Genomic DNA, 27,960 nt, shown 5'->3' on the forward strand with positions numbered 1-27,960 from the left:
GAGAAGCCTAGAAAAGTGTGTAGCCTCCAAAAGTTTCTCACTCTCACATTAGTGCACACTAAGCCTCCAGCAGGTCATCAAAATTGCTTCTACAGGTTGTTCACAGCTGATCACTAAGCACATTGAGAGGACTGAGACAGGCCCTTTTTGGCAAGACAGAGAACTATTCCAAAGAGCAACTTTGGCTCAAGAGCTCTTCATTTGTCTGGCAAATCTTTCCTGAATGGTATTGTATTACTCTTCTATCCAGTGCTCTTTCCTGCCTCTCTCTTTCCACAGGTGTTGGGCTTACATCCTCTCTTCTTGTACCCTCCTTGTTTTGCTCTCTTTCTCAATAAATCTAATCCTGCCTTGGATTCTATTTCTCCAAGACCCAAACTAATGCCAAAGTATGTTAAAATCTAATAATGATGGTGAATTTTATTTCCCTTTGTTTTGTCAGCTTTGCTTTATGTAATTCTGAGTCTTTTTGTTAGGAAAATACACATTTATGTCATTCTGACATTAAGTGATGGAATATATTTTATATTTACCATTTAATGTTCTTCATTCCTTCCTAGAGATATGAATTTCCATCTACTGTGACTTTCCTTCAGCCTCAAGAATTTTTTTTGGCATTTATTGCAAGACAGGACTACTAGTGATGAATTTTCTGTTTTCCTTTATCTGAAAATGTTCTTTACTCCACTTTGTTTCGTTAAGGATATTTTCACTGGGAATAAAATTTTATGTTGACTCTTCTTTTTTACTTTTTCTCTTAACATTTTAAAGACATTTCCCCATCGTCTTTTGGTGTCATTATTTCTGTTGAGAAATCAGCCATCATTCATATTACCAGCCTCTCTATAAAATTTGTCATTTTTCTTTGGTTGCTTTAAACATGGGTTTCTGGCAGGTGGCCCACGTGGGGTTTTAATTTATTTATATGATAGTGCTTGCTTAACTTTTCCTCCATTTTCCTCCAAATTTGGAGATTTTTCTGTTATTATGTATTCAAATACTATTTTTGTTCTTATCTTTTTTTTTTCCTTTCTCTCTCTCTGCTTAACTTCTAGTTCTCTAATTGCACACATATTAGAATATCTCCTATTGTTCCATAGGTGATAAAGTTCTGTTCATTATCTTCAATCTTTGTTTCTCAGATTGGACAATTTCTTTCAACGTATTTCAGTGTTCACTGAATCTTTCTTCTGCTGTTTCCAACATGCTCGTAAGCCTTCCATTAAAATTTGTAATCTCAGTTACTGAACTTTTCAGTTTGAAAATTTCCATTTGGTTCTTATTTATAGTCTTCATTCTTGGCTGTGATGTCCTACCTGTTTGTTAAACATGACTATAATTGTTTTATTATTGAATATATTCAAAGCATACCACACACTGTTTTGATATACATGTACTAGTGAAATGATTACCAGCGTTAAACAAATTAATAACCTCATTAAAGTCTTTGTTTCCTAATTTTACCCTTTGTGACATCTTGGAGTTGATTTATATGAACTGCTTCTCACGCAATGCACCATCTTATCTTCAAAGGCTGGCTTCCCTCTAGTTTCAGTCTTCAAATACTTGTTGTTACTAGTGATTTAAGGTTTACCCAGAACTTATGATTGTTATCTATGCCAGGGCTAGTTCAGTACAAGCTGCTCTGCCATGATCAAAACCTGAATTACCTCAATATATTTTGGAATTGATTATGTGAGTTCATTTTAGTAGGTATCAAGCAAGACCATAATGTGTCCTGGGAAGTCGAGTTTTATTAGGGCTCATATAATATCAGTATGCATACATGTATATTATTTTTAAAAGTATTATGTATTTTGGGATACACAGTGTGGCACATTGGCTAAAAATAGCTGCAGATTAATCCTGCACTCAGGGTTTATATTCCATATACATTCACTCATAAGTTTCTACCAATTATTTATAGCCAGTGTGTCCATTCTAATTTCTTAGTGTCTGTGCTGTAGCAGTTGTTAAATATGTTTAAACTTATTCTTTTCCATATCCACTGTCAAATCACTTCCCTTTTGCTAGCATCTATTTCTAAGTTCTTTTTTTTTATTATTATTGTACTTTAAGTTCTAGGGTACATGTGCACAACGTGCAGGTTTGTTACATATGTATGCATGTGCCATGTTGGTGTGCTGCACCCATTAACTCATCATTTACATTAGGTATATCTCCTAACGCTATCCCTCCCCACTCCCCCGACCCCACAACAGGCCCCAGCGTGTGATGTTCCCTTTCCTGTGTCCAAGTGTTCTAATTGTTCAACTCCCACCTATGAGTGAGAACATGCGGTGCTTGGTTTTCTGTCCTTGCGATAGTTTGATGAGAATGATGGTTTCCAGCTTCATCCATGTCCCTACAAAGGACATGAACTCATCCTTTTTGTGGCTTCATAGTATTCCATGCTGTATATGTGCCACATTTTCTTAATCCAGTCTATCATTGATGGACATTTGGGTTGGTTCCAAGTCTTTGCTATTGCGAATAATGCCGCAATAAACATACATGTGTGCATGTGTCTTTATAGCAGCATGAGTTATAATCCTTTGGGTATATACCCAGTAATGGGATGGCTGGGTCTAATGGTATTTCTAGTTCTAGATCCTTGAAGAATCGCCACACTGTCTTCCACAATGGTTGAACTAGTTTACAATCCCACCAACAGTGTAAAAGTGTTCCTGTTTCTCCATATCCTCTCCAGCACCTGTTGTTTGCTGACATTTTAATGATCACCATTCTAACTGGTGTGAAATGGTATCTCATTGTGGTTTTGATTTGCATTTCTCTGATGGCCAGTGACGATGAGCATTTTTTCATGTGTCTGTTGGCTGCATAAATGTCTTCTTTTGAGAAGTGTCTGTTCATATCCTTTGCCCAATTTTTGATGGAGTTGTTTTTTTCTTGTAAATTCGTTTGAGTTCTTTGTAGATTCTGGATATTAGCCCTTTGTCAGATGAGTAGACTGCAAAAATTTTCTCCCATTCTGTAGGTTGCCTGTTCACTCTGATGGTAGTTTCTTTTGCTGTGCAGAAGCTCTTTAGTTTAATGAGATCCCATTTGTCAATTTTGGCTTTTGTTGTCATTGCTTTTAGTGTTTTAGACATGAAGTGCTATTTCTAAGTTCTAAAAGGGGCCACGTGTCACATTTCCGGCCATGAGATGTAAGCAGAAGCTTCCTGATAAAAGCAACACACATGACTTTTCTACCTTTCCACCTTATTCTTTTGCTAAATACTGGCATAATGTTCTGAGCTACTGAAACCATCTTAAGTACCTGAAGCAAAGAGTAAATGAACCTCAGTGATGCTAGTTCTGACACCAATGAGCTTTCAAATCAATGTCAACTGCTACTTTTCTCTAGACTTCTTGTTATGTTAAAAGATAAATACTCCCTTCTTTATTTAGGTTACTATTCACTAGATATTCAGCTACTGGCAAATGAATGCATTTCTAACTGATATGGTACCTGATGGGGTTGTTATATATATCATGTGTGGTAGTGTGTATAAAATGCTTAACTGAAAATCTAACACGTAGCAAGCCATCAATAAACGTAACTATAATTTTATCTACTTACTTATAACCTAATTTCTTTCTAACATTATTTGAGTTGGTATATGTGAACACATATACAATTCAACAGGAAAAAATAAAATCAAAAGAAGAAAAGGTTAAAAAGTAAAAGAGTTACAAAACAAAAGCCACAAAATGCATTCCTGAGGCATATAATTGCTACAGATAGTTTCCAAATTTTGTTTGAATTTCCTAGTAAATAAGAAAAAAAGGAAACAGTTCACGTGTTTTTCTTCAAGGTCAAGTAACAATGTAAAAGAGGAATTAGAACTTGGAGACACTACATTTTCAAGATATAGTCTAAGGTCTGAGCTACTGCCCACTGCCTCAGGTTAATGGGCCTCAATAGAATACATAGATTTATGTATACTTGTATCTCACATCTAGTAGAGAAGGAGGAAATTCACTATAATAAAAGCAAATTTTCTTATAGTGAAAACCAAAAATTATCTAAAAAGTTGTCTACCAGAATAATTTTCGGCAATGATTATTTCCTTAAACATTTATCTTAATATTCTGAGAAAATTACAGCCTGGGCAGTTTCTGAAAAACTCTTATCATAACTAACTCCTTTTATTTCAAAATCTATTTATAACTTTTAACAACTTTGCAATAGTCAAGAAAATCAACAATCATGTAAGAAATAGAGAAATACTCATGTATAATAAATGCCCAAACATTAAGGCAATCTTTTCTTTTTTTTTTTTTTTTTTTTTTTTTTTTTTTTTTGAGACGGAGTCTCGCTCTGTCGCTCAGGCTGGAGTGCAGTGGCGCGATCTCGGCTCACTGCAAGCTCCGCCTCCCGGGTTCACGCCATTCTCCTGCCTCAGCCTCCCAAGTAGCTGGGACTACAGGCGCCCGCAACCGCGCCCGGCTAATTTTTTTGTATTTTTAGTAGAGACGGGGTTTCACCGTGGTCTCGATCTCCTGACCTTGTGATCCGCCCGCCTCGGCCTCCCAAAGTGCTGGGATTACAGGCGTGAGCCACCGCGCCCGGCCGGCAATCTTTTCAAGACAGAATGATGGGGGTTGGGAGAGAGAGGGAGGAGAGGGCCGGGGGAAAGAGAAGGAGGTAGGGGAAAGATAACTCTTAAGAGAAGCAATAATATTTTCTCTGTTAGTAAACTCTCTATTTATTGTGAAGAGTACATTATCTAACAAGGATTTGTAATAAGTCTAGAAACAGAAAATGTGCTTTAGGAAAATCATAACCTCTTTTCTTAAAAGAGTCTCAAAAGCAAGGGAGTACCTCATTTTCTAACACCTTCCAAAAGAAAATTTCAACATTACTCTTAAAAATTTTGGCTGATTTCTTATAGTGAAAAAGTCTTCAAAGCAGAGGGATCTGAAAGTTTGTGACTATTTATTAATTCAAGGTAACTGTGAACAAGAAAATGTTGGATATCACATATTTTGAGAAGAAAAGCAGAGAGGAATGAAAGTTAGAACAAAAGTCATAGAGAAAAGACTGTGTCTGATCTTTGGTCCTGGAGTTTTTCTTCTCCAAGTGAGTAGATAGTAATGATTCAAAGTTAAGCTTGCAGAAATTGGCATGCCCATTACATAGAGGCTAGATGCCCAAGGCCCCACCTCCAGACACCTTGAAACATTTGCCAAAATAGAGATATCACAGCTTAAATTATGGTTTCATCTAAGTTTTCAAAAATATTTTCTTAAAAATTATTCTAGTAGGGGATTATTTTTTGAGTATAGAGGTGTATTTGAATAAATAAATGAAACAGACATCAATTTATTCTGTTTCAAGGATGCTTCAGTGTTTAATGGAAAGTTCTATGGATAGAGTTTAAATCCTCACAAGTTTTAAAACATAATTTGGAAGCCATCTTCTTTCACTTCTTCTAATTCATGAGGTCAGGACTCTGAGGGCAGAGATCATTTGGTTTTCCTGAAGCCATGCTGTGAGAACAAGAAATGATCATGTTTAGTTATCACGACCTCCTGCAGAGGAGATGGGCAACCTTGAACTCTGGTGTCAGCTGCTCCAGACATACTTTGCTCGGTTTTATGAATGGACACAGTAACTGAAAAGCATCCTAATCTGATAATTATTTGTAAACCATTTTACATCCACTCTGTTCCCAATTTAGGTTTTGAAGCACTTCTGTAGTCACTGAAATTCTGTAGTTCACCCTGCAGTGATATATTTTTTTCACCTTCAAAGAATATAAGGAGTGTTTCAGCCTACATTTTAAATATGAAGAAGAAAATGTGTGAAATGAGGAAATAAAAATGCACTGAGGCTTTTTTTTTAGAACATATACTTATATACTTTCAAAGCATGTGTATTTTAACAAGCAGAATGTAAGCCCCATGAGAATACAGCCCTTGCCTATCTTATTCATCAATGTAGTCCCAATAATTCTATCAGTGTCTGGCATGTAGTAGGCACTCAATAAATATGCCTTGACTAAATAAATATATGCTTCTTTTTAGAGATGCATTATTAGGCATCCAACCCATTTTTCCATTCATGCTAATGATAACCTTTAAAAAAAATAATAAATTAATCTGCTGCGCAACAGCCAAGAATGAGCTCAAAATTCCTCCCAGCTTCTCCTGACTATCTGTCAGAGACATAGAGTATCACCTGTCAGATGGCTGTCAGACCCAAGCTGAAATAACTGCTGTCCTCTCCATCAACTTACAGCATTTATGCCTCACACCTTACTCTAAATTTGAGGAAGGTATTTAAGTTTTGTTTTTAAAGTAAACACAGAATTAAAGTAAATGAGATAAGGAGTAGTCTCATCAAAGAATTTTATCACTTGCTTTGCTTAACTATGAACTTTAAAGCAAGATTTGCAAAGAACTGAGATAAATGAATTTGTTTTCATTATTGATTCATTAAAGGGTACTGGTAATCTCTGAAAGCAAAAGAAATCTCCACAATTTTAAAGAGAATATTTAAAATGTACCTACATGTATGAATGAATGTATTCCTTTCTATCTGACTGAAATCTGTGATAGAATATTTATTTTTAGGAGCTTCTCAAGCTCTATACAAGTGGAAAATTATCTCAATCCCTGTGAACCTAGTTCAAGATAAATAACTACTGCTTTTGCCATGCTATCTCTACCCTTACCTTTTACCCGTGTTTTACCTTGCAAAAGACACCCCCCACTACCTACAGAGATATATGAGGACACCACTTTAAAACCCCACTTTGGCTAAGCTGAGTGGCACTGGAGCTATATTACAACTGCGGTCCCTCCCTTCTCTCTCTAGTGCAGGCAGCAGCACTCAAGCAGTTAACCACCTTCTAAGTGTCCCAGTAATACATTCCTGCCGCAGCACTCCTCAGCTCTCCAGAATCGGATTTCTGAAAATGTCTCTACATGGAGACATTCACTTCCCCGCTCAGCAGAAAGGACTGTAGTCAGGGCCAAGGAGAGTAAAATACGAGCTTACAAATGTGGGGCAGGACATACATTGTTTTGTTTTGTTTCTTTCTCTTTGACTCAGAGAACTCAAGCTTCTGCATGACAGTGTGAGACTCTGGCAAACGCCAGTCTTTAAAATGCACATAAAGGATGACAATTTGTTCCCTGAATATCACTGGCTGGCAGAGCCCCTGAACAAATTATTAGAAAGTGTGTGGGTGGAGGAGGATTTAGTCCCAATTATTAACCTACTGGAAGCTATATATATGCAACTATAATCATATATACTCATTATCATATCTCCAGTTGCCTCCAAATGCTGGCATTTAATGAGTTAAAGTCCAATGACTATGGCAATTAAGGTTATAAGTAAAATACTCCTCAGATATTTGACTGAAAGTATATGCTTGCTCTTTGTACTTTGTAGGAAGAGCACAGAGAGACTGGAAAGGAAGGGAATGTGTTTTGGAGAGCACATTAAGCCAAAATAACATACTTGTTCTGACCATCCTGGATACTGTGACAATAATTAGGAGGAAGAATACCCTTCTGTGGGTTGGAAAAGCCAGGAAGAACAGACTTAAGTTAAGCTAGCATACCTCAAAAATAATTGACAATGGTTAGGCTTCATTGTAGAGAAGCCTGCACTGGCATTGCAGCCACCAGCCCACCACCCACCTAAGAATTATTATTTGAAAAGGATGTCAGAGGATTATAGAAGATCCTTGTGTCTGCTCCAATTAGGATCAACACTTCTGCTGCTTGCTCACTGAGCATTCAGTAATGATGAAAACATATTGACCCCTGCTGGAAATATGTAGAACTGCAGGCTTTTACTCTGGCCAAATACGATTTAAAAGCAAGGCATCTTTTTAATTACCATTTACATGTATCAAGCCTCAGGGGTATGTGTTTGTTTGTTTGCTTATTTGTCTTAAAGAAGGCTTTATATCACAATGCCAATATGAAACTAATTTACTCATTGCAAAAATTATTTCAAAACATTTCACAAACCCAAGACAAAGCTTCTTCTAATGATACAGCTTTATATTTTTTGTACGGAACTTAATCACTATCTTGTTTAAAATTGTAGGCAACAGCCAATGAGCATCAAACTTGGGTCCTCTCTATTATTTTTTAGAAGTCTTTGACTTACTGACCTCCAAATATATTATTTTCAAAGAAACTTAAAATCAGGAAAATGTTCTAACACTGTAGGTAATTATTTTGTTTCCATTCTAAATACTATCCCAAGGGTTAAATCTCTGTGACAATTTTCTTCTCAGAATTTTCTGCACAAATAAAGACTCTAAACTTGTCTTGCTATGCTAGAATATTAATCAGACACTCTACCTTCTAAGAATTCTTACAGAAAAGTTCAGGGAAAAAAATCTTTTCCAGCATATTTGGGGGTTACCAAGTTTCCAGCTAAGTGCTTAGAGGACATGGAACAGTTAACTTATATGGCACATGACTTGCTATTTTGTGGGATGTACTAAAATGATGTAGATATTATAATTTTTGCTCTGTGTTAGGGGTTTTAGAGAGGAAGTACTTCTCAATATAAGTTAACAGAATAATTATGAACGTCAGCAGTCCCTATAAGCTCTCCAGCAGCACCTAGACTATGGCCTCTTGGCGTGTTCTATTAGCTGGCCCACTCATGAGGTTCAAAGCTTGGCCAAGACTGGGAGACCATTCTGTGTACAGATCAGTAGCCTGACTCCATATAATGGTTGCCACAGCACCCCTCAACTCAACCAACTGTTCTGAAAATGCTATCAGTTAAATGCTATCTGTAAACACTATCAGTTAAATACAAAAAAAAAAAAAAAAAAAAAGTTGCAAGCTCTATTCTTATTCCATGAAGAGAAATTTGAAGAACATATTATATTTATATGAGTTCAGTGGTCATGTTAATATGATGTTCCTTTCTTTTAAAACAAATAAAAAGCAGCTCCATGATTAGGGTAAATTAAGGATAGGCATACCTCAGAGATCTTGTGGGTTCTGTTCCAGAAAGCTGCAATAAAGCAAATATCACAATAAAGCAAGTCACACAATTGTTTTTGTTTCTCTGCACACATAAAAGTTATGTTTACACTATATGGTAGTCTATTTAATGTGCAATAGCATTATGTCTAAAGAAACCATGTAAATATCTTAAAAATATTTTGTTGCTAAAAATGCTAGCAATCATCTTAGCCTTCAGTGAGTCTTAACTGTTTTGCCCGTGGAGGGTATTGCCTCAGTGCTGATCCCTACTCACTGATCAGGGTAGTGGTTGCTGGAGGCTAGGGTGGCTGTAGCAATTTCTTAAAGTAAGACAACAATGAAGTTTGCTGCATAGATTGACTCTTCCTTTCACAAGAGATTTCTCTGTAGAATGTGATGCTATTTGATAGTATTTTACCCCCATAACGCTTCTTTCAAAACTGGATTCAGTCTCCTTAAACTATGCAGCTACTTTGTCAAGTCAGTTTATGTAATATTCTAAATCCTTTGTTGTTATTTCAACAATTTTCACGGCATCTCCCTCAGGTGTAGACTCCATCTCAAGGGACCACTTTCTTTGCTCATTCACAAGAAGCAACTCCTAGACCATTCAAAATTGCAGCAATTCAGTCACATTTTCAGACTCCACTTCTCATTCTCATTTTCTTGCTATTTCTACCACATTTGCAACTACTTCCCTCTGCTGATGTCTTGTACCCCTTAAAGTCATTCATAAGGGTTGGAATAAATCTCTTCCAAATACATGTTAATGTTGCTATTTTTACTTCTTCCCATGAATTACAAATGTTCTTAATGATATCTAGAATGGCGAATCCTTTCCAGAGGGTTTTCAATTTACTTTGCCTAGGTACATCAGATAAATCACTCAAGGAAGCTATAGTTTTGTGAAATATATTTCTTAGATAGTAAGACTTGAAAATTGAAATTATTATTTGATCTATGGACTGCAGAATAAATGTTATGTTCTCAGGCAGTAAAATAACCGGAATCTCCTTATACATCTCCATCAGACCTCTTGAGTGACCAGCTGGATTGTCAATGAGTCATAATATATTGAAAGGAATCTTTTATCTGAGGAGTAGGTCTCAACAGTGGGCTTAAAATATTCAGTGAACCATGCTGTAAATAAATGTGCTGTCATCCATGCTTTGTTGTGTTATTTATAGACCACTGGCAGAGTAAATTTAGCTTAATTTTTAAGGACCCCAGGATTTTCAGAATGCTAAATGAGCATTAGCCTAAACTTAAAGTTACCAGCTGCATTAGCCCCTAATAAGAGGGCCAGTCTTTGAAACTTAGAAGCCAAACACTAACTTCTACTTCTGTCTATCTAGGAAAGTCCTAGATGGCATCTTCTTTCAAGATTTTTCATCTTTCAAGGTTTTTTAATCTACATTGAAAATATATTGTTTAGTGTAGCCATCTTCACCAATGATCTTAGCTAGCTAAATCTTCTGGATGACTTACTGCAGCTTCTCCATCAGCATTTGCAGCTTTATCTTATACTTTCATGTTACAGAAATGGCTTCTTTCCTTCAAACCTCACAAACCAACTTTTGTTTGTGAGGTTTTCTTCTTCCAACTTCCAGCTAGCTTCCAATTTTTCTTCTGCAGCCATTTCACCTCTGTCCACCTTCACAGAATTGAAGAGAGTTAGGGCCTTGCTCTGCATTAGATTTTGATTTAAGGGAATGTTGTTGCTGGTTTGATCTTCTCTCCAGATAATTAAAACTTTTTCTATATCAGCAATAATATGTATTGTTTTCTTATCATTCGGGTGTTCACTAGAATAGCACTTTTCCTTTAGAAACTTTTCCTTTGCATCCACAACTTGGGTACCATTTGACACAAGATGCCTAGCTATCAGCCTGTTTCAGTTTTGGACATGCCTTTCTCACTAAGCTTAATCATATCTAACTTTTCACCTAAATTGAAAGATGTATGACTCTTTGTTTCACTTAAACACTTAGAAATCATTGTGGGGTTCTTCATTGTCCTAAAATCAACATTGCTGTGCCTTAGGAAATAGAGAGGCCTAAAGAGAGGGAAAGAAATAGAGGAATGGCTGGTCAGTGAAGCAGTCAGAACATAGACAACATTTATGGATTAAATTTACTATCTTATTTGGCCATGGTTCATGGCACCCAAAAACAATTGCAAGAATAACATCAAAGGTCACTGATCACAGCTCACCCTAACAGATAATGAGAAAAAGTTGTAAATATTGTGAGCATTACTAAAATGTGACACAGAGACAGAAAGTAAGCATATACTTTGGAAAAATGACAATAGACTTGCTCAAGGAGGGTTGCATGAAACTTCAAAACGACATATCTATGAAGCACAATGAGATCAAGCATAATAAAATGATGTATGCCTGTAACTCCTGATAAACTGATTACATAAGCAATATTATCTGGGTTTTGTATTTATAAGGAAACAAATTGAGTCAAAATACCCAATTGTGGAATTAACTCTACCCTATCCCCAATGCCAAGGGCATTGCTTCACATATCTGATTTATTAAATATTAGGCTGTATGCTTTTAAAGTAATAATATTGCCTAGCTTATGTCCTGACTTTGTCATTTTCCAAAAATATTACTATGTGTAAGTCGCTTACTTAATTTCTCTAAGCCCTGATTTTTTCAACTATAAAATAAGGACAATTACCTCTACCCTAGTAAAAAAATGACATGTGATTGAGTCTGTAAATATTTTATAAAACTTTTTAAAATGTAACATAAATTGTGTTATAAGTAATACTGTAAACATATAAAATCTTCAATTAATTTATCTTCTTAGAGTCAAAGAATATTCCAAGGTGAAAGAAGAATTGGAAAAAAGAAAAGGTACATAAAAGTGGTAGAACTGGAACCAAAAATCAATATACGGAGTTAAATGGGGAAAAAAGTTAATAGCATTCATTAAAGGAAAAACAATTTCAAAAGAGTGACATGGATTATTATTATTGACCATCTTAATCAGAGATAAGGACACACGAGTAGTAATAAAGAGGATATGAGTAATCCTTTCAACAAGGAATGAAAAATAGAAATTAGCTTGATTTCCCAGAAATAATATTGTCAAAAAGGCAGAAAGAAACATTGCTGTCATGAAGGTATTGCAAATAGGAAGCCTAAGGTAAAATGGCTGTGAGTCATAGAATTAGCCATTTAAAATTTCCCTGTCCATGACATTTCCATTTCATATTTGTTTCAGAAACAAACAAAAAATATTAATGGTAATATAGAAAGACATTTCAAGCCAAATTAATCATTCAGGATAGAACATATCAAATAAAAATGACTATTTGTATTACAAGGAAGACAGACTTAAAGTCAAAGCTCAATATTTCCCTGAACTACTCTAGGTTGCCATGTGATTTCTTATAGGTCGTTTTTAATAATGGACAAAAGATGAAAGACTGAGTGAGAGAGCACTTGTAATGTGTTTTAAAATGTTCCTTCTGCTATGAGCAGGCTGAGGTATTACAGTAATAAACAACACACTGCTTCATTTAGAGTCTTGAAACTGTAGTGATACAATTTAGAAGACATACCACAGCAAAACATCCCAAACACTTACCAGGGATGTTGACAAGACCTGTTCATCTTAGTCAACCAAAGCCCTACTTGAATAAATCATTCCATAAAATCTTAACACATCTTAGTGCTTTGTGTCAACTTAATTCATCCTTTAAAATGCATGCCATTTCCCATTGCTTATTATTTTCAAAAGGAAATTTCATTTATATCCAAATGTTATGCAAAAGATCTAAGTGCTCATATTTCATAAACATTGGTGTCTCCTATAGCTAGATATAACCCACCTCCAATTATTCAATAAACAATGAGCCCTGTACCAGAGAAATATAAATTTACCCCCCAAAAAATTCTTCAATAAAACATCCAGTGGCAGAAACCATACAGGTGATCACTTACTTAACTGCTAGCTGAATAAAACTTGGCATGAGAAGCACATGGAAACTTTAATTATAATTTACACTTTTAAAAACTATATCACAAATCAGAATTATAAAAGTTGCAAAATTCATCAAAAAGAAAGGTATGATCATGACAGGGAAAAATCAATTCCACAAAAAAATTTAGTAACTTTAAGCCTCAATTCCAGAACCCAGTCACTTTTCCAATATCATTCTTCAGGCTGACCCTATTTCATTTGTGCTTTACCTTGATATTGACAATTAAGCATTATTCAGCATTCTTTACTTTTAATTCTTCTCTATTGTCATTTTAACTGTAATTCATTATCATAATTTAGTCATTATTTAAATGACTTCTTTGATTAGTGGTTTGGGGAAGCTTGGCATAATTCAGTGTGAAAAGTATAATGTGTGTGCTGTAATTATCTTAAACTGGTCAAAATCATTTCAATAAAGACAAAATGTATCCTTCTATTTTCACTCAATTATCCCATATTCTCTTTTTACATGAAATTCCTGACTATTGTACTTAGTAGGGAAAAATAAGAGAAAGTGTGAAGATTTGCTATAAAAGAGAAATTAGCCATAAAGTATTGCTCTATTTGAGCATCTTTTATTAGGCACTACTCTGAAATATATACATATATATGTATGTATACACATACTCCTACACATATGTTTACATTTATCTACATATATCCATAGTATATGTGTATAATATATAATATCAATGGAGAATATGGGTAATATATAATATGTAAATTCATTACTTACACATAAAGAAGGAGAGAGCTCATAACCACTCTATCATCTAGCCATGGCAATGTACCTATCTCTTATAGGTCTTTCGAATCCCTTTACTTTTTCCATACCCACTACCACTAACCGCTGACACAATATCACTTGCCTGGACTTGCCTAATAATTGCCTGCTGAGACTGCCTCCCTCTAACCTAACTACCCCATACTAGCTACAATTCACCACAAAGCAGCTAGAGTGCTTCTTTCAAAATGCAAGGCAGGAAGTTCGATTAAGCCACCTACCTTAGGATAAAGATAAATTCTTCATGTGGCCTACAAGGGCCTGTATGATCTGCTTTCTACTTATGTCCCCGGCCCCTGCTTCCCATTTGTCCCAGTTTTGTTGGTTTCTATTCACTGTTCCCCTACTCCTGTTTTCACTGTCAGGGACACACCTCGTCACCTATGTCTTATTCAACTTGCAGATCTCATTTAGGCATCTTCCTTGAGGAAGACTTCTCTGACACCCCAACTATTTAAAATCCCCTTATTACAGCACTACCTCCTGCTCAGAATACTTCTCACAGTTATGAATTTAGATTACCTAATTTCATTCATTAAAAAATATTTAATGAACATTTTTATGGCCTTAGCCTACCCATCCACTGCCCATCTGTCCTAAATTTGTAAGTCCTTATTATAAGTTCTTTTGGCAGTTAAGAGTAAATAGACTTCACTTTAAAATACACAGAAATCTTGTTCTCAGGTTCTAAATCTCCCCAAATATAAAGATAATATTTTAAGGTTTTAGTTAAGAAACATTGGCACCCTTACTTTTTGTTTACTGCTTTTATGAAAAACATAAATGTTTGACACAAATATGACTGAAAACTTGATGCAACTGATTTTAGTTTAATTTTGAGTGGGAATAAGTATATATTCAATATTCATTTTTGTTATTGCATGAAAAGGGCCACCTTGCTATGTAGGTTCAAATTTAAAGATTATATTAAGAGGTGGAATAGCTCTGATATTTAAGTTTATTAAATATACCACATGTAAGGTAAAAAATGCATCTAGAATTAGAAAGGAATTTGGAGTCTTTATTTTTTATTATTCTGTGAACACCAGTAGGTATGTAGGATCAAGAATAAAATGTTATTGGGGAACATGTGACCCAGAAGTGATTTTAATCCCTCTATTTATTTCCATTTCCTTCCCATGGGGGACTACACACTAGTAAATGTGAAAATACACTTATTTTTAGCATTTATGAAGGGCACTAAAATGTATTACAAATGGATATTAAATTAATCTAGATTACTAAGAGAGGTGTTAACCCAAAGGTATGATTTTCACATCAAAACAAATAATTTTTCTGGTATAAATCCAGTCTATTCCATAAATAAAACTTGGTCTTCTCATTCACTATTTTCTCCCTCTGGCTTAAAGCTACTTTTTTCTTTCTTGTCACCCCTGTCTAATGATGGTTTGCTTTGTGCCATCACACAAGGCTCTTATTCATTATGTCTTATAGAAGGAATGGATAGACAATTGCTTTTTAATTTTTTTTTATTATTTTGTAATTTCAGGAGATACTCTTTAAAAACATCTATTTTCTCCTATATATTGTAAAATATACAAAAGTGCTAAGACTTACTATGGATTAATGCACATCTATGATACATAGTTTATACTGTCACTCAATTCCACTAATGCCTAAATATTATTATTGAAGGTTTGGTAGCATTTTACATCATTGTAAAGGCAAACCTCTGTTGCCCCTTTCATTCCTATCTGTATCCTATCAGCATGCTTAAAAAAAAAAAAAAAAAAGGAAAGACCCTGGGAAATATAGTGAGATTTCATCTCTACAAATAATAATAATAATGAACAAATTACCAGGCATGGTGGTACACACTTATAGTCTCATATGCTCAGGAGGCTGAGGCAAGAGGATCACTTGAGTCTAGGAGTTCAAGGCTGCAGTGAGCTATAATCACATGGTTGCACTCCAGCCTGGGTGACAGAATGAGACATTGTCTCATATATATACACATATATATGAAATAAAAAGAAATAAAATGAAACACATGTTTCATCATTTTATTCTTTTCTATAATATTCTAACTTGCTTTTTCTCCAATTATCTCTTTAGTTAATTTAACATGCTTTTCTGAAAAGGGGAAAGTAGACAAAAGGAGTCCTCATGATTTGGAGACTTTCCTTATTACAAACACATGTACCTCCTCTGAAGGAAATACAAAATTTGAATTCTTAAATATGAAAGACGCAAAAATAAAATAGAGAAGTGGAAGCGTCATCTTTGACAATGACAGAAATAGAAATTAACACAAGGAATTCCTACTAGCAAAGACCAGACTTGAATCGAGTCAGATAAGATATACTCCCATAGGATGGATCCAGTTGGTGAATATTCTGAGCAGTTCTGCCCATGATCATAGAAACCACACCAATAGAGTGGAGATTTTTTTCTTTCTTTTCAGCAGCACTGTGTGTGCTGGGAACTGGGTGGGGTGAGATAGGGTGGAGTAGAGAAGGGAAGAATTGGTAGGCTGACTTTCACAATTTCAAGAGCAATTTAAAAGGAATTCATGGCAAGACTGTGGATGGTTCTCTTTACTTCAGCATATATTGAATGTTAAGGTTCTCAAATACTGTGCTTTTCCAAGCTTTACCATGAAGGCTGTTCTAGTTGCTTTTTTCTAATATTAAAGAGGATCGTAGCATACGAAGGATCATTAATCTACAAATGAAATCAAATTGCGTTTTCTTAAACCCTTACATGTTATACAAATATAAAGTGGTATTATTTTTGTTATTGTTGTTACTATTATCTAACCAGGAGCCTAGAATTATAAATTTGAAAAGTAAAGGCTTATCTTTTAACCTAATTAGTTTCAGTCTATCTCTTACATTCACATACACAAAAATTATTTCCTAGTTTCCCATATGGATTCAAATTCACTTTCTTCAGGAAATGCTTCCAATGTGAATTACCTCTTTGGTTGAGCATACCTTCTCGGGTTTTGGAAATCTGTACTATAGTTACTACGGTCATTTATGTATTGTTTGGCAAGTACTATTTCATGTGTATGTTCTGAATCCTCAACTAGAATATAAACTTGAAGAACAAACAATGAAGTTAAATGTCCAAGGAAAAAGAGTAGGCTGTGATATCAGAAAGCAAGTTAACTTCTACTTTCATCACTTCCTGTTAGCTTAAAAATGGACAATTTACTTAATCTTCCCAAACCTTAACTTCCTCATTTGTAAAATGTGGAAACCAGCAGTAACTAGCTCAGAGGCCTTTTATGAGGACTAAATTATTTAATGTATAGGTTTAGTTCAGTGTTTGGCACATGATAGGTGTTCAATAAATGTTGTTATTATTATTAAATGACTCAGAATTAAACATCTATTTCTTTAGATTCTTCTGTATTCAAACATAGCATCTATTATAGTACTTAATATTTAGTTGGTTCTAATATAGTGTATGGTTTTAAATTTTAAGGACTAAAGATTATTTATTGTTATTACTATTACCAGTCTTATTGGTAATATAATTCTTATGAACATAAAATTAGCAGTAAAATAATAATCTGATTGCAAACACGTCATGTGACATTCTTTCAATGGATTTATCTAAAAAATAATTTTTATAAAAGTATCTACCTCTTTACCTTAAGGGTTATTAAGAGTAATTCATTTGAGTTATTCGTAGGATGAAAATTGCATAAATGCTGGAGACTTGAGATGGTGAATTCTGGGCAAAGAGTTCCTAGAGCCTGGTATGGGTTTTGAGCTCTCCAAATTAGATACCACAGACAGTTGTTATGTACTAGTCATTCATATATTTAATACATTTTCATTGGACGCATTCCATGTGGCAGGCATTTCTCTGAGGGAGAGACGTAGTAGAGAACAAGATAGATGTGCTTCTGCTTTCACAGCTTAGAGAGGAGTGCCATTGAACAGGGTCTGCAATGGAGAGAGGGGCATGAAATGCTTACAGTTTTCCTAAGTTTTGAATATCAAAGTCAGCTTGCAAGAATGACAAAACCGTGTTGAATTGATCAGGAGCAAACAAGAAATGCTATGTCACTAGGCTGTATTGAAAACTTGGACCCACCTGCTTATTTTCTGTTAATAGTCTTAATATGGATGAAAAAAAATCACCAACCTCTCAAATAATCATTTGGGTGTGGAAGAAGCCTCCTGAAACGAGGAGGGAAGACTCTGAGAGAACAGGTTTCTCACAAACATTCCCTGCTCAGACTTGTTTCAGGCAGACTGAAAATTTTACAAGAACAGGTTTCTTATTATATCCCCTTTAGCCTCCTGAACTGAAATCAGCTGGCTGTGGATCATTAGAAAAGTATCAAGCCTTTTCAAACGTCTAGTAAAAATAAGAGTTTTATTGAAAGCTTTTTCCTCTAATTCTACCCATATATCTGTAAGTATGCTTCTGCATAACATATTCTGCATATTTCAGATGCTTTCTTAATTTGCAGTCTCCCAAAATATGGTAAGTTAAATCAAATGTCAAATTCAAACACCTACAACAAATAAACAGGCTTAACAAAAGCTTCTCTGGCTTCCCTGGACACGCTGATGGCAAGATTTAACCCACTGCTGAGAGTTCATGAAACATTTTAGAGAGCAATATATTTTAGAGGAAAATCTCCACAGATATTCCTGGGGAGTTACAGAATTTCCAGGAGTAAGCAATGAAGTCAAATCCTTGCTGTATTAATTTTTTCTTAGTATTTCCAAAGACTTTTATTTGGGAAAAATTTCAAGAAAGAAAAAATGAGTTTAGCCTGTTCAAAGTTAAGACAGTATGACAGTATACTGGTTCAAAAACACATCCTGACTTCACACAGTTCAGAACCAGGCTAAATTTTCTGCAGAGTTCATAACCAGAACAAGTTCTTAAGAAGCATCTGGAAATCACTGGCAATTAGAATGTATTTTTACCATTCTTAGAACACACCAGCGAAACCTCTAGGCCTTTATATTTGCTATGCCTGCACCTAGGATGTTCTATCCCCATTTCATACATAGTTTGTTTCCTCATTTCATTCAGTTTTAACCTGTAACCCTGTCCTTCAAGCCCTCCTTATTCATAGCACCCCATTTCTTCAGTAAGAAGCCTTATTCCTGAGTCATTCCTCCTTTACTGACATCCTAATTATGCTTACCACACAATTTTCTTCCTGACCCATTTGCCATTATGTAAATCTTCTAAGCAATATGTTCTCCTTTAATTCCTACCACCAATTTCATACCTGCCTAGCTTTCCAGCCAACTGTGGGAAGAAAGGGACAAAATCATGTTGGAAGCAATAGTGAGGTGATGTGCTTTCTGTCTTTTCATTACAATAGTTGGTTCTGATAGGATTCAAGGAATATATTCCAAATGAGATGTAGGATTCTACTTCTCTACTAAAATAAGCCTTTGGTATTCTTACATGACATGTGAGATGTTTTAAATTTTGCACATCTCCTAAAGGTCTATGACAAATTTCTTTTAAAAAAAGTAAAATTAACTTTACCATGAAGAAACATGATAAACATTACCTCAGCCAGATGATCAAGGTTAATATCAACATAAGTCAGATTAATAGTGTGTACTGTATTAATTATATGCTCTGATGAGAAGGGCACTTTGCTTCCTTTGTCTTCTCAAAAGCACATAACTCCAGTCTAGCCATGAAAAAATATCATGACAAATTCAAAACAAAGAGAATTATACAAATTACCCAATCAGAGCTCCTCAAAACTGACAGTCAACAAAAACAAGGAAAATCTCAGAAATTGTCACAGCCAGGGGGGACCTAAGGAGACATAATGATGGAGCATAACATAGTATCATGCACGGGAGCCCAGGATGGAGACACGAGAGAAAAACCAGTGAAGTCCAAAGAAGTATGGAATTAATAGTAGTGACTCAATGTTGGTTTCTTAGTGGTGACAACAGTACCATAGTAATGTCCAGGGTTAACAATGGGAGAAACTGGGTGTGGGGTATATGCGAATGCTCTATACTATCTTTGTAACTTTTCTGTAAATCGAAAATTGTTCTCAAATCAAAAAGTTTTTTAAATGAATCTACAATATTCCAATTATATACAATAATATATTAGGAACACTTACAACTAATATATTTTTGTCCCTTGGGAACTATGTAATAATACTAATAAGAATAATAATAACTATCATTTATTGAGCACTTACAAAGTGCTAGAAGCATGCTAAGTACAACATATGTTATTAATTTATTTTATCTGTGCAGCAAGCCTGAGCACTAGATACTAATATCACTCTCCTTCTACATATGAAGAAACTGAGACAGAAATAAATAGGGGTGGGTGGCAGAGTTGCTGATTAATGTTGCTAATCAAAGAAAGGACTACTCCACAATGTAAGTTTCACTATATGACATTTCTCAGATTACATAGCCATACTCAAATATTAGAGGGATAATTTCCCATAGAGGGTGCTGGTTAGAAGATTATAATAGGATAAACTATTCCTGACAGAGAAAGTAGATGGAGAATATAATCAGATTTTCTACCCTAAGCCTTGGGTAGATTGCAACTGCCCAACAGAAGAATACTATACAATTCTGGAATGGACATATGGCGAGATATTCAGTCCTAGGGATCTGAGGAGTCAGTAATTAAAGATGAACCAGGATTCATATAAGCCAGCTTTTACTTACAAATGTCGATTATATGCCAAAGATATGGAAATGGCTTGCAATAAGAGGGCTAGCTAGCCAAGAGCTGCACTCTATTCTGAAGTACTAGTTCAGGAGCCAACCTTGTTTGAAAGCCTGAAAATCAGGAAAATTACCAGAATCACTTTGGACCATGTCTGCTGAAGGGAGATTCTGTTGGGGAAGAAAAGGGAGGCTAACAGAGTTAAGAACCAGAAGAAACAGAGAGAGGGAGGACACTCGGTCCTGCAGCAATCCATGCTCAGAAAACTGAGCAGTGGAGTCTGGACGATGCCTCCCACAAAGTCAAGGTCATCCTGGTACAAACAACATGGGACCAGAGAGAGAACAGCACACTTAGCTCATTCCCTTCTCACTCTGGTCAAAGTTTGTCCCAGAAGGCTTAATGAGGAGAAAACAGAGCAGATTTCAGGCCTTAGCAGCCCTTATCATTTACTCTGCTTAGAAATACATAGAAAATTGTGTCTGATACCAGTTACAAAGAATGCAACATTGCGACTCCAGTACCTACAAGAATGCCCTACATGTACTAATCCCTTCATAAATATTTATTTACTGAACAAATAATTCCAATAAATCAGTTTTTGTTTATTAAATTTCACATTAGATAACACCATCTAATTATATATTGATGCGTTCTATCTAAGTCAAAATTCTAATTCACAGAATGAGCGGGAAAAGAAAGAAGGAAAGTAGTACCATAATTTTTAAAATCTTTTCACCGTAAGGCTTATTTTTGGATTGGTGGTCCATACATTAACTATGTTCTGACACTCTGAGAATAGTTAATATATATTCATTGCTCAACAAATATGCATTGATTGTCTGCTGTGTATCAAAATTATGCCTGATTATGAGGATACAGAAGTGAATTACAAATAGTATTTTCCCTCAGAAAATTCACCTTCTAGAATAATAATAAAGACTAACGTGTATTAGGCACATGTGCCTAGCACTGATTAAGCATGCTACATGTGCTATTTACCAATAAATATATAAAATGAGATTATTATTATCTCCATTTTTCAGATGATAAATGTGAGACTGAGAGATCTTAAGTAACTCACTCAAGGTTACATGCTGGCAAAGTAAGAGTTAACATTTGAGCCCAGAAAAACTGACACAAGAGCCCACAAAGTATTGAAAAAAAATAAAGACATATATAATTTATAAAAATATATTTACTTGTAATATATATAATACCTAGTATAATAAAATGATGAATATTAAATATCAATAGTATAATCTGAAATTCAATGAACCTCACAAACTCGAAAGACCAAAGTAGGCTATATATGTCTGTGGGAGTTGGGGAGAGAAAAGGAATGATTTCAAAAATCACAATATTGCCAGGCATGGTGGCTCATGTCTGTAATCCCAGCACTTTGGGAAGTTGAGGCGGGTGGACCATTTGAAATCAGGAGTTCAAGACCAGCCTGGTCAATATGGTAAAACTCTGTCTCTACTAAAAAGTCAAAAAAATTAGCCAGGTGTTGTGGCGCACACCTATAATCCTAGCTATTAGGGAGGGTGAGGCAGGAGAATCACTTCAACCCCAGGAGGCGAGATTGCGGTGAACCGAGATCACACCACTGCACTCCAGCCTGAGCAACAGGGTGAGACTCCATCTCAAAAAATAAATAAATAATAAATAAATAAACAAAAGTTACAATGTGAGTAATAACACAATAATCTGAATTCTATCAGCAGAATCTAAATCTAAATCTTTCTTTTAGAATTAAGAAATACCCAAAATATCTCATATATGTTCACAGTCTGAGTCACCCTTCCTGTTATTCCTGACAATGATGGCCTTAAAGGAGGAAATAGTTAACTTTTTGTAGAGATTTCCATTGAAATTATGGAAAAAGATGAACTCAATGTGGAGAAGGAATATTTCCTTAGATAGTCAAAGAAGGTAAGATACAAAACATGAACAAATATTCCAGAATCTCTGGAACATGGAGTATGTAGTGTAGAGAAGAACATGAAGAAATGATGGGCAGAGGCAGATTACACATAATCTCATAAACTTTGCCAAAGAGCTATTGAAGGGTTTTAAGTAGAAGGTTAACAGGAACAGATTTGTGGTTTAGAAACAGGATAGAAACTGAAGTACACTATCTATTAATTTACTAAAATAGTGAAAATGCTTGAGGGAAAAAAGTGAAATAATACAAAGAACAGTGAGTACGAATAAAAGGGAATGGATATGGAAACATGCCATCTAGGTCAAACTGACAGTCTTCAGTGAGAAACAAGATTTTCTTTCATTCATATATTCGAAGGATATTTCTTGAGCACCTACTATGTCTCTGGCATGGCTCTAGTGCAGCCATAGACAAGACGAAGTCTTTGCCTTGTGATGCGTTCATTCCAGTGGAGGAAACAGAACATAAGTAAGTAAATCTATAATCATGTATTAGATCATAATAAATGCAATGAAGAAAAATAAAGCAGGATAAGGTATGTTGAAGGGGTTGTGGGTTCATGGGATATGGAATAGAGGAGAGTATTGGAAGAAGAATTATGGTCCCTCAGAGATGTCCAAGTGTGAATATGGTATGTCACATGACAAAGATAAATTAAGGGTGTAGATGGAATTAAGGAAGATGATCAGCTGACCTTAAAATAGCATGGTTACTCTGAATTATCTGGGTAAGCCCAATTAGTCACAAGTGTATACTTAAAAGTAGGAGAGGAAATCAGACGACACAGAGACTATAAAAGGACTGTAAAGGACTCAGCTTGATGTTGAAGACTTTGAAGGTGGAAGAAAGGCCATGAACCAAGAAATGTGGGTGGCCTCCAGCTGGCAAAGAAAGAGACTACCCTCTAGAGCCTCCAGAAAGGAACACAGCCCTGATGACACCTTATATTAGCCCGGTTAGAAACGTGTCAGCCTTCTGACCTCCAAACTGTACATAATAAATTTGTACTGTTTAAGGTACTACATTTGTGGTGATATGTGACAACAGCAATAGGAAACGAGCACAGGGAGACAGGGCTTCCTCACTGAACCTGAATGATGACTGGTGGTGTTGTTACTTAAGGCAGAGGAAATAAAAAGAAGTTTACTTATTTGTTATTGAAGGTGAGTATTTGAGAAAAAATAATGAGTTTAAATCTGAAATTCTCAAGTGTGAGACACCAATAAGGACATCTAGAAGGAAATATTTAGGATATAGTTGGAAGAAATGTCAGGAAAAAAAGGACACTAGATTGGGAAGTTTTGCACTATTTTTAACCAATTTGCATGTGGTGGTGGAAGCCGTAAGTAAGGATGAGACTGCCAGGGAGTGTGTGCAGTAGCATGAGAAGTAAGAATTCCTGGGACTGAGACCTTGCCAATATTCATGGTAAAGAGAAGTTGGGGAAACGGTGACCTGCAGAGGAAACTCACCTATATCTGTCAAGATACCTCTAACTCCACATCAGATCTCACTCTTGAATCCAGACCCCCATTTACAACAGCTGAGGGACAACTTCCCCACATATGGATGTCACATATGCAATTTCTTATGGACTGAATGTCTGTCTTCCCCTCAAATGTATATGTTGAAACCTTGACTTCCAATGTCGTGGTATTTGGAGATGGGATCTTTGGGAGGTACTTAGGGTTAAATGAGGGTGATGCCCTCGTGATGAGATTAATGCCCTTGTAAAAAGGAGACACCAGAGAGCTTGGTGTCTCTCTTTTTCTCCACATGTACTCAATGAGGGAAGGCCACGTGAGGATACACAGTGAAGGCAGCCATCAAAAAGCAAAGAAAAAAGCCCTCATCAGACACTGATCAGGACTTCTGGCCTTCAGAACTGTAAGAAAATAAATCTCTGTTGTTAAGCCGCAAACTCTATGGTATTTTGTTATGACAGCCTAAGCTGACTAACACACCCATCAAATGTACTGTGTCCAATTAGAGCAAATATCAGCCAGGCATACCTAAGTATGTCACCTTAGCTCCTGTCCCTGCTATGCTCCACATGTCACAGGCATTTGGCTTTATTTGTTAATTAGGACATGAGTTTCCCCATTTGTAAAGGGGACAGAGATCTCAAAGACAGACCTTGGTTGAGAAGCCGACCATGGAGTATGCCTATCCTACAGCAGAGCAGTCACGGATAGGCCTCCTCTCAGCTGAATCTGCAGGAAAGATCACTTGAAAGCAGCTCTAATGAGAGGCACACTTCTCCATGCAGACTCATAGTCTGAAATCTAAAAGTCATGATGCAGAACATCTGTTTTCTTCTACTAGGATACTGGGTGTCTGGATAGCACACAGAACTTCTTCAGCGCTCTCATTCTTCTGCTACCAAATCCATTAACTTTCATTTTTAAATCTCATCTGTTGATGGATACTAACAGAAACAGAACTGAGACAGTTAAACATCCCGTTGACAGAAAGAGGTGCTTTTTTTTTTTAAGGGGCAGCACCTAAGAGTGGAGAAACTATTAGAGAAAGAAAATGTTTGTATCCCGGTTTTTCTGCTAACTGGCAATGTTACCTTGAGCAAAATACTTAACTTTCTTCAAGTTCCTAACTTCTCTAATATGTATAGTGATGAGAATGCCATCAGATAGTTTATATAAAAGTAACTTGGAAAAGAAAAAGCATAAGCTAGTATTACCAAAAGCAGAATAGATAAATGCTTTGACAAATTCACTGTTTCACTCCAAAAATGTAATCACCACCTGATAATAATGCTGCTTTCAGATTCAGAAACTAGACAAGAGCTGCCTGTGTTCCCACTCTAGTATGATGCAGTTATTTTCCAGTTGTGCCAAATAAGTGCTTTGCCCTAGTATTGCAGACTTTTCAGTCAGTGAAAGTTTTGGTTATTATTTTCTCTAAAAATAAGAAAATAAAAACTTTGAAAAGTTTACTGAATTAGGTAACAACTTCTGCCAGATTTTATTTCTATTATTGTTTAGCTATCAAAACACAAGCTTTAAGAAATCTGGACACTTTATGAGCCAAGCCACTAAGTATAAACATTGACTGTTCGTGTGTATAGGTACCAACATACACATGAATCTGAAAGTTTACTTTGAATTGATTCTGAAGCACTTTTTGAAGTTCAATAAATGCCTTAGAAATCAGTTGGAAGTTCACAAATGGTAATAGTATTTAGCTCATTTCAATAGAAATTGTCTCATTAACATGCCAGCTGCTAAAAATGTATGAGCCCAGCCACGTCCTTTGCCTGCCTCAAGGAAAGAAACCCTACTTGCACAGTTTTGCTTCAAAAAACAATCCTTGTTTAAATTGTTAACAGTTGCTCCAGTGGTGGCCCATGGCAAGAAATTTATCCTTCTCTCCCTCCCTCCTATATGAGCATCTCCATACCCTTCAGCTAGCTTTTATATATTGTCAATGCAAAACACATTTTCTGACTGCATGTTAAACGATTCCAACCAGCTTTAGCAATAGATACCCTCCTCGGTGTAGTGTTATAGTTTTAAACCTAAACCTCAGAACACAGAAGACCTAAGTCTTCTGTGAAATGATCTCAAAAGCCTTAAAAGTGATGATCAATATGAGTGATAAGGTCAGAATATTCAGTAAAAGGATCACCCAGCATTAACTAAGCAACTCTTTTAGATTATATACTCTATAAATATTTAATTAAGTTAAATGGAAATTTTTCAAATAATTTTCTTTTCACAGTTAAAAGGTTTCCTTTAAGGTAGATGCCTTAAGGGACAGGCTTTATTTCTGTATTTGATGACTTAGAACACTGGGATGTTTTGAAAAATATCATATAGAAGCTGCCTTGAATTAAAGCAATTTCAACAATGTAGTTTATACCAGAATTATAATTAATAATAAATATTTCCAAAAATTGTGATCAAATGGAATATTGAGATCTGCATTATTATAACCTAAGTGTATTAAATTTTAAGTTTTTAGAACTGCTCATTCAGTGCCAACATTGTTTATTCTGAGTCATTCTCTAAACTCATATTATAAAAATATAAAATCTCAATTACAGAGAACACAACATGAAAGAAAGAATATTTTAATTACACTTAAAAATTAAAATGCCAAGAAAGTTCTTCCCATTTCCTAGTTTTCTAAATAATAAATGCCACTGGTTAACATTTCAAAATACTGCATAAAACTGCTTTTGCTTTTTCTTGGAAAAACCGACTGTGAGTACATCTGAAACCTTCTTGACAAGTTCTCTGAAAGCAATTAGTGGCTTTCTTTTCTTAGTTATAATGTGAGGTTTCACAGAAAGTTTTCAAGTCTCCTGCTCCTGTCTTTTTTCTAATGCTTCAAATCCAAATGGCAAGTAGCCAGATTGCACAGAGCTATTGAATGCAGAGAACAGGAATCTCTTCACATCTACAAACCAGCCCTGCCACTTCTGCTCCAGGCACCAAGGAATAAAAAGAGAGAAAAACAGGAAATGTAGAAGAACGTGACCTTAGGTTAAGCTAAGACTCCTTGAGTACTGCACCAAAAGCAAGATCTATCAAAAAAAAAAAAAAAAAAAAAAAAGGATAAATTGGACTTCATCAAAATTAAAAACCCCCTCTTTTTTTAAAAAAAGTGCCATTAAGAGAGTGAAATGCCACAGATTAGGAAGACAAGATTTGCAAATCATATATTTGATAAAGAATGAACTTAAAGGATACATAAAGAAATCTTAAAACTCAATAAGAAAGAAATTTTAATTGGCAAAATATTTGAACAGACACCTCCCCCAAAGAATTCATGCTGACTGCAAATAAACAGATGAAAAGATGTTCAACATCATTAGTCATTAAGGAAATGAAAATTAAAACTGCACTGAGGTACCATGACACACCTATTAAGATGAATAAAATTTTAAAATTTGCCATATCCAACGTCTATAAGAATGTGGAAGAACTAGAACCTCATACACTGCTGATGGAAATGTAAAACACTGCAACCGCTTTGGAAAACAGGTGGACAGTTTCTTAAATAAATAAGATTCAGCCATTTTACTCCTAGATATTTACCCAAGAGAAATAAAAGAAACTCTCCACGCAAAGTATTATACTTAAAGGCTCATAGCAGCTTTATTTGTAATAGTCAAAAAAATTGAAAAAATCCAAAACTGTCAACATGTGAATGAATAAACAAATGGTACTTTATCCATGTAACAGGCTACTGCTCTACAATACAAAAGAATGAACTATTGGCACAATAATATAGATGAATCTCAAAATAAGTGTAATAAGTGAAAGAAACTAGACAAAAAAGAAGACATATTATATGATCCTATTTATATAAAATTCTAGAAAATGCAAAGTAATCTATAGTAACAAAAACCAGACGAGTGGTTGCCTGGAAAAGGGGAAAGAGAGTGAGGAAGATGGGGTGTAACGGGAAGAAAGGATTACAACAAGGCATAAGAAAACTCTTGGGAGTAATGAATATGTTAATTATCTTGTGATATTTCATGGATATATACATAACCTTTAAATATATGCAGTATAATGTATGTCACTTACATTTCAATAAAGTTGTACTTTATT

At 35.3% G+C, this 27,960-nt stretch overlaps 1 long non-coding RNA gene across 1 annotated transcript in view; it reads right to left on the minus strand.

Moving 5' to 3' along the window:
- Positions 1–5,349: 5,349 nt before the first annotated feature.
- Positions 5,350–27,960, minus strand: part of LOC114678370 (uncharacterized) — a 34,082-nt gene continuing 11,471 nt past the window's right edge. Inside the window, exons 2-3 of the long non-coding RNA XR_003729736.2 lie at positions 8,976–9,007; positions 5,350–5,499 (exon numbers count right to left, since the gene is read on the minus strand). This is a non-coding gene — a long non-coding RNA (uncharacterized LOC114678370). The remainder of the gene's footprint in view (positions 5,500–8,975; positions 9,008–27,960) is intronic.

The sequence above is a fragment of the Macaca mulatta genome, chromosome 5 (assembly GCF_049350105.2).
Source record: "Macaca mulatta isolate MMU2019108-1 chromosome 5, T2T-MMU8v2.0, whole genome shotgun sequence".
NCBI lineage: Eukaryota > Metazoa > Chordata > Mammalia > Primates > Cercopithecidae > Macaca > Macaca mulatta.